Raw genomic sequence first — 10,443 nt, 5'->3', positions numbered from 1 at the left:
AAAATTAGTAGGTTTAAGAGTTTAGAGGACTGATTTATGGGCTTCATTGCTGCAGGATAGTCTGCAGAAACGAACAGAGTCAGAATAGAAAAGTGTTGGACTGTAACCAAGTGTACTGTTCTGCAGAGCTAGTAAATAAAATGTATTTACATATATGTTGTTAAATTAAATAGGTTTAAGAGTTTAGAACATTGAAAGAGTGTGGGAAGAGTTTCTAAAGCCTTAATATAAATGTTTACTGTACTTGAACTACTGTATCCCTATTTCGCAGTTTTTCTCTCATCGTGGAGCTTCAGGATACGTATCCACCGCAATAAACGAGGGACTAGTGTAATCAAAGAAATTAGCAGAGTTCTTTAAATAAGTACAGTTTGTGTTTAAGTGGTAATTATAGTGATGTGTGTGTGGCATCCAGATGACATGCGAGTGCAAACTTTTTCAGTTTCTCCGTTTTGGCCGAGTGACCTCTGAGGCCCAAACAGTCTGTTGTTTGAGTGTGGCCTGTCAAATATGGCAAACTGATCTTTAAACTTTAACACGCAGAATCAGATATAAAACCTTGGACATTTTTTAAGGAGAAATCCAAGATGAAAGTCCTTTAGTATACGGAGGTCACTCACACAGTTGAATCTAGAACAGCTCGAGCGTTCAACAGTTTTATTCCACAGGCAATGTCATATGTACATGCAGGAACATGTGCAATAGGTTTCCACTCATTTGGACCAGAAAAATTCTGTTTCATGGTAATACATTTGCAGCACGAATGAATTTGAATCAGAATGTCAGACATTAAAAAACAGACATGGCTCCGTTCCTATTCCATAAATGCTCAAGAGGTGTTTAAACATTCCCACTGCTTTTTAAGGCTTCGAATGTGAACTCTGGTTTTAGTATTAAAAACACTTGAATGTTTTTCCCCCCTCTGTCATAAATAGTACACTTGTACCAAAAAAAAAAGAAATCCCAAAACAAAAAAAGCTATTATTGCCCTAATCCTTAAGCTTTAAATAAAAATCAAAAACCTGCACGACAGAGAACAGATACTTGACAAATCACAAATGATTGCATATTTCATGATGCACTCCACATGTTGTATTTACAGACTAAGAACTTTGGGAAACGTCCAGCTCATATTACGTTAGATGGATGACATTATACATCTGTTAACTGCAGCCAAACGTAACTGGTGTGCTCTGGGATTTCTGTTTTACTTTAAGCACATTTTATACCATACCATTTTATTTATAAAGCACATAAAAACAGCAACAAGGCCAACCAAAGTGCTGTTAGCTCCAGAGCTAATATAGGCCTGTATGATGTTAGTGCCAAAGCTAATAAATTAAACATCACACTTTGATCATTTCAACCCTCATAATATGTATATATATATATATATATAGTACAAAATATAACTTTATTGTCAAAGGTAATAATTTTTAGCCTTGACTTTTTATATTTTAGTCTGTACCACAACCGATGTACATCATCGACCAAGAATTCATTGCATCGGTAAAATAATAGCGACGTCCTTAGGTGAATTTTTTATTTTTTTTAGTAATTAGGAGTTTTCACATGTCACAAACAACGTTTGATAGAATAGATAAATAACACCGAATTTAGGCCATCATGGGCAGGTAGTTGGAGATCCCTTTAAGAGATGTGCTTTTTAACTTTTTCCCAATTAACTTATTTTTAAATCAGATCATTAGAAAACTGTTTTGTTTATGCTGCTGCTCCCAGAAACGAATTGAAGAAAATAACCATTTAAAAGTCATTGCTGTTTCAAAATAAAACTTTGTTGTCATTACTTTAATTGATTTCATTTTCACTTTCAGTTATGTAAAATCACTTTATGGATTGAGTAAGGAAATTAGATTTGTCTTAACTGTTTAATTGTTTTTGACCAAAATATGTTTTGTCACATTTAAGCACTAAGAACACAATTTTTGTCACCAATTTAGCACTATTCATCTATTTGTCAAATACACTCATTTGAAACAATTTGAAGTCCTGACATTAAAAAATGTAACACACCTTCTTTGTTTTGCTGCTGAAGCCAAAAGAAATACCTTTGGACATCCCCACGAACTCCACGTCAAGGTTAGAAGATCCATGCAGCCAAGTATTTCCTGTCAAATCATTTCTTGAAGCTGCCACCCCTGTTTGTCCTACAGAGCATAGGTGTAAGTCCACCCCAGATCAGGAAGCATTAGCAGACATGGTCTCCTTCAGCAGCTTTAATCCTTCTAAAAAAATTCCTACAAAAGAGGAAAATACCATTTTCCTAAAGGTCAAGTCACTCCGGCCTTCTTTTCTCAGGCTTTCACTTTTATGTGCTTCTTAAAATAAGAACCTTGAACCTGTTTAGACCTTCAAATAATTAAATCAGCTCATCCTATCCGCCTCCCACTCTCCCATATTACTGCTGACCCCCCCAGTTTACTCAGGTTGGGGACGACAGCTGCTCAGATAGGTCACATTTCTTGGACTGACTTGTATGATCTCACACTCTTACGCACGCACACACACACACCCTCCAAGCCATTTAGATAACACTATCACCCAAAATATATGTGTGTGTGAGAGAGAGAGAGAAAAGCAGAGAGAGCCTGAGTGGGACAGTTGGAGTTTCTATAAAAAGAAAGTCTAAGAATAAATCGGGGACTTTGTGATTCATGCTGCGGGGTACTGGTATAACAAAACATGAACTGGATAGAACAAATGCAGAGAAAAGAGCATCTAATATCGCCTGTGGCGTCTGTGTGTGCCGAAATGATTGCTTACAAGAAGTGATCGTTGTCTGTAACATCTGCAACCGATTCACTTTTGGAGACAAAGTGATTCAAGATGGCTGCCACCACTAATCAACCTTAGTCATCACAGTAAAGGCCATAACTTGGTTGATTTTACAAACAGAGAGCTAAATGCTGGTGTGGCAGTAGATGAGAGTCATTCCTAAAGCAGAGTCTGCCCACTAACAGATCTGTTGTACGCAACATTATTTAGTTATAAATCTATCGTCTGTTAAGATAACACAAACTTAGTTTAATATTTTGGCATGACAGACTATAAGCAATATACTCTTTAACAATATTAATTCTTATAATATTACAAAAATAATATTCTTTATCTGTTTTAGCTTTATCACTTATCACATCCCGCAAGGCTCGATTCTTGGACCACTTCTGTTTTCATTGTATCTGCTCCCCTTGGGGTAGAGTTGTGATTTCTGTCCCGAGCCTGTGCCCGACCCGACCCAACCCAAAATTTGGGCCAGGTCAAGCCAAAATTATGCGCTTGATGGGAGGGCCGGGTCACGCTCGGGCTTTTAATGCAGTTTTAATTGTGCATATGGCCCTCGCCCACCCTTTGCTCTTATCACACATCTGTGGATTTGCAATTGACCCACAACAAGCAACAAAATGGAGATGGAAAGTATTAAACAAAAGCTAAAAATGGGAGAACTCACTCTACAAAGCCAGCACAGTGAAACCTGCTGATGTGTGTCAGGTCAGGTGCACACCTAGGTCTGACCAGCCTGTTGAAAGGAGTAAAAAAAAAAAAAGGTTGCGTTAAGCTTCACATGGACAACCGGATCATTGGCTGCATGTGTCCACTGACCGGCCGGTTGAAAAATGTTTTTAAAAAATCACATTAAGCTTCAAATGGACAACCGGATCATCGGCCGCTCTCGTCCCACTCCGCACCCTGCTGTCATCTGCGGTGAAGGAAGTTGCATCACCTGAAGCTGCAAAAGCCAAAGCGAGCAGCGCGTTCAATTAAAATAGCCTTATTCTATATTTTTCCATATAATTTTGCTCTAAAGATATTTTTGTTCCTCTGTATATTAGCCTGTCTTTCTTTGCAGTTGATTTTTTAGGCTATTTGTTTTGTATGTTAATATCCACTTGGTGAAAAAAGAAATCTTATATCTTCCTTTCTTTGAAATATGTTCTTAAATCTATCATGTCAAACTGATTTGCTTACAGAAGCAGTACAAGCTTAATTTAAAAAAAGTTTATATTTTTTCGGGTTTGGGCCTGTGATTTCAGTTAATTTGTCAGTTCAGGTCAGGCTCGGACAAAATGTCTACGGGCTCGGGTCGGGTTGAATTTTTTAGGCCCGAATGCAACTCTACCTTGGGGTCTGTTCTGAGGAAACTGTCTTTCGTTTCATTGCTATGTTGATGTTCATCAGATTTATCTGCCCTTGAAACCAAAGAAAATTGTTCACGCACAATTCACCCTCTGTTAAAATGTCTTGATGACATTAAGGCATGGATGGCTTCAAACTTTTTAAGTTTCAACAATCAGATAACTAACGTCATTGTTTTTAGCTCTACTGATGTCCGTTCCTACAGATCTTGACTCTCTTGAGTCATATCTTAGCAGTCTGTTACAAATCTCGGGATGGTTTTAGACTCTGACTTTAAGTTTTTTTTCTGACTTTAAGTTTAGTAAACAGATCTCTGTTCTACAAAAAAAAAGCTTCTTTCAGCTAATACAGATAGCTAAGCTGAAGTCCGTGTTGACCAGATCTGATCTTGAAAAATTAGTTCATGCCCTTATTACTGCCCGAATGGACTACTATAACACACTTTATGTTGGAGTCAGTCAGGTGTCTTTTTCACGTCTCCAGCTCATCCAAAATGCTGCAGCTCGGCTATTAACAGGAACTCGTAGGTTTGAGCATATTTCACCAGTTTTGTCCTCCCTTCACTGGCTCCCCGTGTGTCAGGATTGAATTTAAAATTCTCCTGTTGACCTTTAAGTGCATAAATGGCCTTGTACCCTCATACCTCTCTGACCTGTTTCAACCATTTGTTCATTCTTGGGTGCTAAGATCAATTGATCAGCTGCTTTTAGTTGTACCAAAAACCAGGCTGAAGCTCAGAGGAGATCGAGTTTTTTTTCAGTCATGGGCACTTAACTTTGGAACAATCTGCCCCCCAACATTAGATAGACCACTTCACTTCCTGTTTTTAAATCTCTTTTAAAAACACACCTGCATTCACTGACGTTTAACATGTTGTGATTTGATTTAGAATTTTATTGTTTTTATGTTTTTATTTTTGACGCTTTTAATTACATCTTGTTATTTGTTTTTGGTAACAGCTGCTGTTTTAAATGTGTTTTGTAAATAAATTTGACTTATCAGCTTCAATTTTGCTGATAACATTTGTTGCTTGTTTTAGCTTTTTTCATTTTTTTGCTATTTTAAACGTATTTTTCTGCTTTTTGTGCTTCTAGCAGTTTCATCTTTCCAATTTTCAGCTATGGATGTGAGTCAAGTGAACTTTAGCTTTTTTGGCTGTTTTCATCATCGTGAATCAACAAGCTTTCAAACGGCAACTTCACAGGAAATGTACATTGTTTTTAGTTTGTTCATCTTCCCTTTTTGCATCTTCTTTTTTTTTATTGTTAGCACTGTAATATGACTCCTAAATAAACTGAGTCAATATGTATCCTAAAAAATAAAAAAAAACACTGCTTGGTTTGTTCCTCCGCAAATAAATGTACAAAAAACAAACATATTTTGATGTTTCTGAGCCAACAAAAATAACAAATTCTTTACGTTCAATGCTTGATAATAAAAGTACACATAAAAAAAAAAAACCTACACATTTGTAACATGGCTTACTGTGAAAAATAAATACCAGTAAATAAAAATATACATACAGAGTGCATTACAGCTTCTGACGTTTAATTCTAAAAACGGATGGTTGGATTAAAACCTAAATTTTCAATAAAAGCAATTAGATGCTTATTATTCATGACAATTTAACAAAAGGTAAAATATTACAGAATACTTACACATTTTTGATTGTAGTTTGGTCAAAACCATCTTGTGTTTGATGGCCCCCTACTGGTCCCTACAACACACTACGCCTGATTTCATTTAAACATTTCTCATTTTGTTCATTTTCCAACACCATATTATAAATGTTTATAAACTACATGTATTTTGTAATTTTTTTTTTCAAAAGCGAGTTATTATTTTCAAATTCTGTATTTTTTAAGTTTCAAAATGACATGTAGTTAGTTGAAATTTGATGAGTTGTCACCTAGTTTTGTTTGTGTGAGTTCTGATTTAAACACAAATGTTTTAGTGGTCTAGAATAATCCATCCATCCATTATCTTTACCCGTTTTATTCCATTTTTGGGTCACGGGGGTCGCTGGTGCCCATGTCCAGCAATCACTGTGCGAGGGGTGGGGTACACCCTGGATGGGTCGCAAGTCCATCACAGGGCCACATAGAGACAAATGAGACAAACAACCATTCACTCTCTCACTCACACCTAGGGACAATTTAGTTACCAATCAGCCTAACATGCATGTTTTTGGTCTGTGGGAGGAAACCGGAGCGGTCTAGAATAATGTCATCTGGAATTCCAGATGTGCATTTTAAAAAACAAAGACCAATGGTGCCAAACAGTATACGAAGGGAATTCCCAGAACCAGAGCAGCCAGCTCAAGCTCTAAAGGAAAATGGTCAATTTAAATGAAAAACAACAACAACTAATAATAATAATAATTCAAAATGGTTAGTATGAAACAGTTAGAATTTTTTAATTTAGTAAATAATTTAAGAAGATGGGATGTTATTTTACTTACAGGGAGATGGTCTTTTACGCAAATCTCAATTAAGGCAAAGCTCCACAGTTTCACACGTTTTCCACACTCAGGCTCATTCTGACAGCACGAGTTGTGTATTTTACTCAACAAATCAGAGGATAAATACATACCAGTCCATCAAAACAATCAATTCAATTCAGTTTATTTATATAGCGTCAAGTCACTCAGGGCACTAAACAGAAACATTCACATATTCTAAAAGCCAGTTAGTAAAAGTTCTCTATCTAAAGAATCCAGCAGGTTGTGTTGAATCTTCACTTCGTCACAGTATCACATCCTGAGCAAGCACAGAGGAGACAGTGGAAAGAAAAAACTCCCTTTAAACAGGAAGAAATCTCCAGCAGAATCAGGCTCAGGATGAGCGGCCATCTTCTTCAACCAGCTGGGTTTGTGAGGAACAGGAAGGAGAAACGAACACAGAATGGCAGGTCCAGATGTACTTATAGGAGGAAAGAATAAAAACACAAGTTAAGATAGAAATAATTATAAACACAAACAGGTTGAGTAGAGTAAGTAAAGACAGCAGCAGAGTAAGGGAATGTGGTCAGTTTGTCCTACAGCTGTCTAAGTCTATCAGCATAACTAAGGGATGTCTCAGGAAACCCAAGCCAACACTAACTATAGGATTTATCAACAAGGAAAGTGTTAATCCCAGTCATAAAACTGGAAAATGTGTCAGCCTCACGGACAGAAACTGGAAGTTGGTTCCACAAGAGAGGAGTCTGATAACTAAAAGATCTTCCTCACATTCTGCTTTTGGAAACTCTAGGAACCGCAAGTAAACCTGCAGTCTGAGAGCGAAGTGCTCTGTTAGGAAAATATGGAACAGTAAGATCTCTAATATAAGTTGGAGCTAAATTGTTGAGAGCTTTGTAGGTTAGAAGTAAGATTTTGAATTCAATTCTGGACTTGACAAGGATCCAAAGGAGAGATGCTAAAACTGGAGAGATATTTCTCCTACTAACTCTCATTAAACTCAAAGTCAGAGTTACTTTATTTGTCATACACAACACATGTGGTACATGTGGTGGAACGAAATTGTGTACACAGGGTCCCAGTTACATCCAATAAAAATATAAAATGGAAAAAAAGTAATAAGATCTAAGATATGAACTAAGAACAACATTAACTAAAAATATGTTAAGCACTAATAGTACAAAAACAATACGCCAAACAGAAATGTTAGAAAAGTGCATTTTCCTGATAACTTGGTTAACTTTGTACTTCCTAGAGTTATTTAACAGTCAACAATGGTGTACCACAAGGCTCAGTCTCAGGGCCCACCCTCTTTACAATCTACATATGTAATTTAGGTCAGTTCATCCCTGATGCATCCTTACATTTCTATGCTGATGATACAGTTGTTTATTGTTGAGCTAAAACAGTTGCTAAGGTTTTGCAGATTTTGCAATCTGCTTTTGACATCAGTCTGATTTGTTCACAATTCAATTAAATTCAAAAATACTTTATTAATCCTAAAGGGAAATTTATCGTTGTTGTAACTCATCTTGGTTTCATTAGAGTTGTTCTAGATGCTGATGTCTTTGGGCAGGAAGGATCTCTTGTAGCAGTCTGTCCCACAGCGAAAGAAACTGGCTGCAGATGCCGATCCATCCACCAAGATCCAGCAGAACTCTCAGTCCTCTTGGGCAGCAGGACTGCATGAATGACGGGCAGAACTACTTCCCGAGCGATGGCCATTCCTCCCAGCAGCCTGCCGAGCCCCTCGTCACCGCAGACTTAACTGCAGGTGCTGGGGGATGATCTTGGCCCTCCCACTGTCACGAGTTGTGTTTCCCGCTACCTCCAAGATCTTGGCGGTCAGGCACTCGATCACCGCCTCCAGATAGATGGTAATGCATCTACGGCACCTCCTTTTCAACTCACATCATCCAGTCTCATTTGTTCCATCTCAAACTTGTCCTAAATGCCGACAAAACCAAAGGGACACTGTTTCCAAACAAGAAGTCTGAGTCCAGACAAATCCAGCCCGTCCCATTGATCTAATCCAGTGATCAGACTTCTCTGGTGGCGTCAGCTTGGGAAAAGTGACAATAAAGACCCCTTCCATGTAAGGAAGATGGATGTACCTTGAGTCTCTGTTACAGGAACCATACACACAGTGTTTTGTGGTCCTCCTGGTGTAATTCAATATCCATCCATTATCTTTATCAGCTTCTTCCATTTTGAGTCATAGAGGTTACTGGTGTCCATATTAAGCAGTCACTGTAAGAGGCAGAGGACACCCTGTGTCCAGTCCATCACAGGAACACATAAAGACAAACGAGACAAACAACCATTCACTCTCTCACTCACACCTAGGGACAATTTAGAGTTACCAATCAGTCTAACAGGCATGTTTTTGGTCTGTGGGAGGAAATTGGAGTACCCAGAGAAAACCCACACATGCACGGAGAAAACATACAAACTCCACCCAGAAAGGCCCCCTGGTCAGGATTCGATATGGCAACCTTCTCGCTGAGAGGCAGCAGCTCTACCAACTGAGCCATCATTTTCTAACTCAAACCTGGCTAAAAAACACATGCTGCCATTGAAAAGTGTACAGGCTGCTATGGGGTTTTGTTGCCGTATTTTTCAGAATATAGGGCACACTTAAAATCCTTTAATCTTCTTAAAAATCAACAGTGAGCCTTATAATCCGGTGTGTCTCTTGTATTAATTCTGGTTGTGCTTCCTGACACTGTCAATGTGCTCATTATTAGTGACTGGCATATATCTTAGAACTTTTAGCGTACTGTTTGGCATTATTTTAGTGTATATCTTAGTTTATATCTCAGATCCTTATTTACTGTTTCTTTTTACACTTTATATTTTTGCTATTGTTTGTGAAGCACCCACACCTGCCCCCACCCTCATTCGCATCACTCTGGGCCCTTGAGCAAGGCCCTTAACCCCCACCATCTGCTTCTCCGGGTGTCCTAGATAGCAGCTCTCTGCTCCACAAAGAGGGCTGTGGTAGCTCGGTGGTCTGTGGTTGTGTCAGGAAGAGTATCCGGCGTAAAAAAATAACTGCCAAGTCTTCGTGCGACTTGGTTTGCTGTGGCAACCCCTAACGCAGGGAGCAGCCAAAATATAATTTTTTTTTTGCTATTGTTTGATGTAACTGGAACCCTGTGTACACAATGTCATTCCACTACATGTACCACATGTGATACGAATGACCAACAAAGAAACTCTGACCCGTTCATTGATATTGCGCCTTATAGTCTGAAAAATACGGTACTAACATGACTGTTGCCCAGTTTTAATCTTGTGACTAGTGTTCTTAAAAATAGCATGAGTGGAGAGCTCTGCTTAATACATACTTTCAAAAAAACAAAGTATGCATTTGTAATTTTTTAAATACGCATTTGTTGCTTGTGTAACTTCTATAGTCACCTCCTTCTACAGGTGTGCAGTAGAGAGCAACCTGTGCTCCATATCATTAATGTGTGGCATGGAGGCTGCACAGCTGCAGAAAGAAAAGCTTTGCAGAGAGTGGTGAAGGCTGCACAGAAGACTGTTGGAGTCAGCCTCCCCACCATCACAGACATTTACACCTCCAGATGCAGGAAGAGGTCCATCTGCATCATGAAGGACCCCACTCACCCAGCACACACACTCTTTGCTCCGCTCCCCTCAGGAAGGAGGTTGAGGAGCATTAAGTGTAGAACCACTAGACTGAGGAACAGCTTCTACCCTGAGGCTGTTAGACTCATGAATCTCTAACTAGGATAATCACTATGAAAAATCACATCATGTTGCTGCTGATCTGTTTCAATGTTGCTGATAATATGTTTCAATAT

The sequence above is a fragment of the Nematolebias whitei genome, chromosome 23 (assembly GCF_014905685.2).
Source record: "Nematolebias whitei isolate Nwh7 chromosome 23, NemWhi1, whole genome shotgun sequence".
Taxonomy (NCBI): Eukaryota; Metazoa; Chordata; class Actinopteri; order Cyprinodontiformes; family Rivulidae; genus Nematolebias; species Nematolebias whitei.
Note: the sequence above shows the minus strand (reverse complement) of the source record.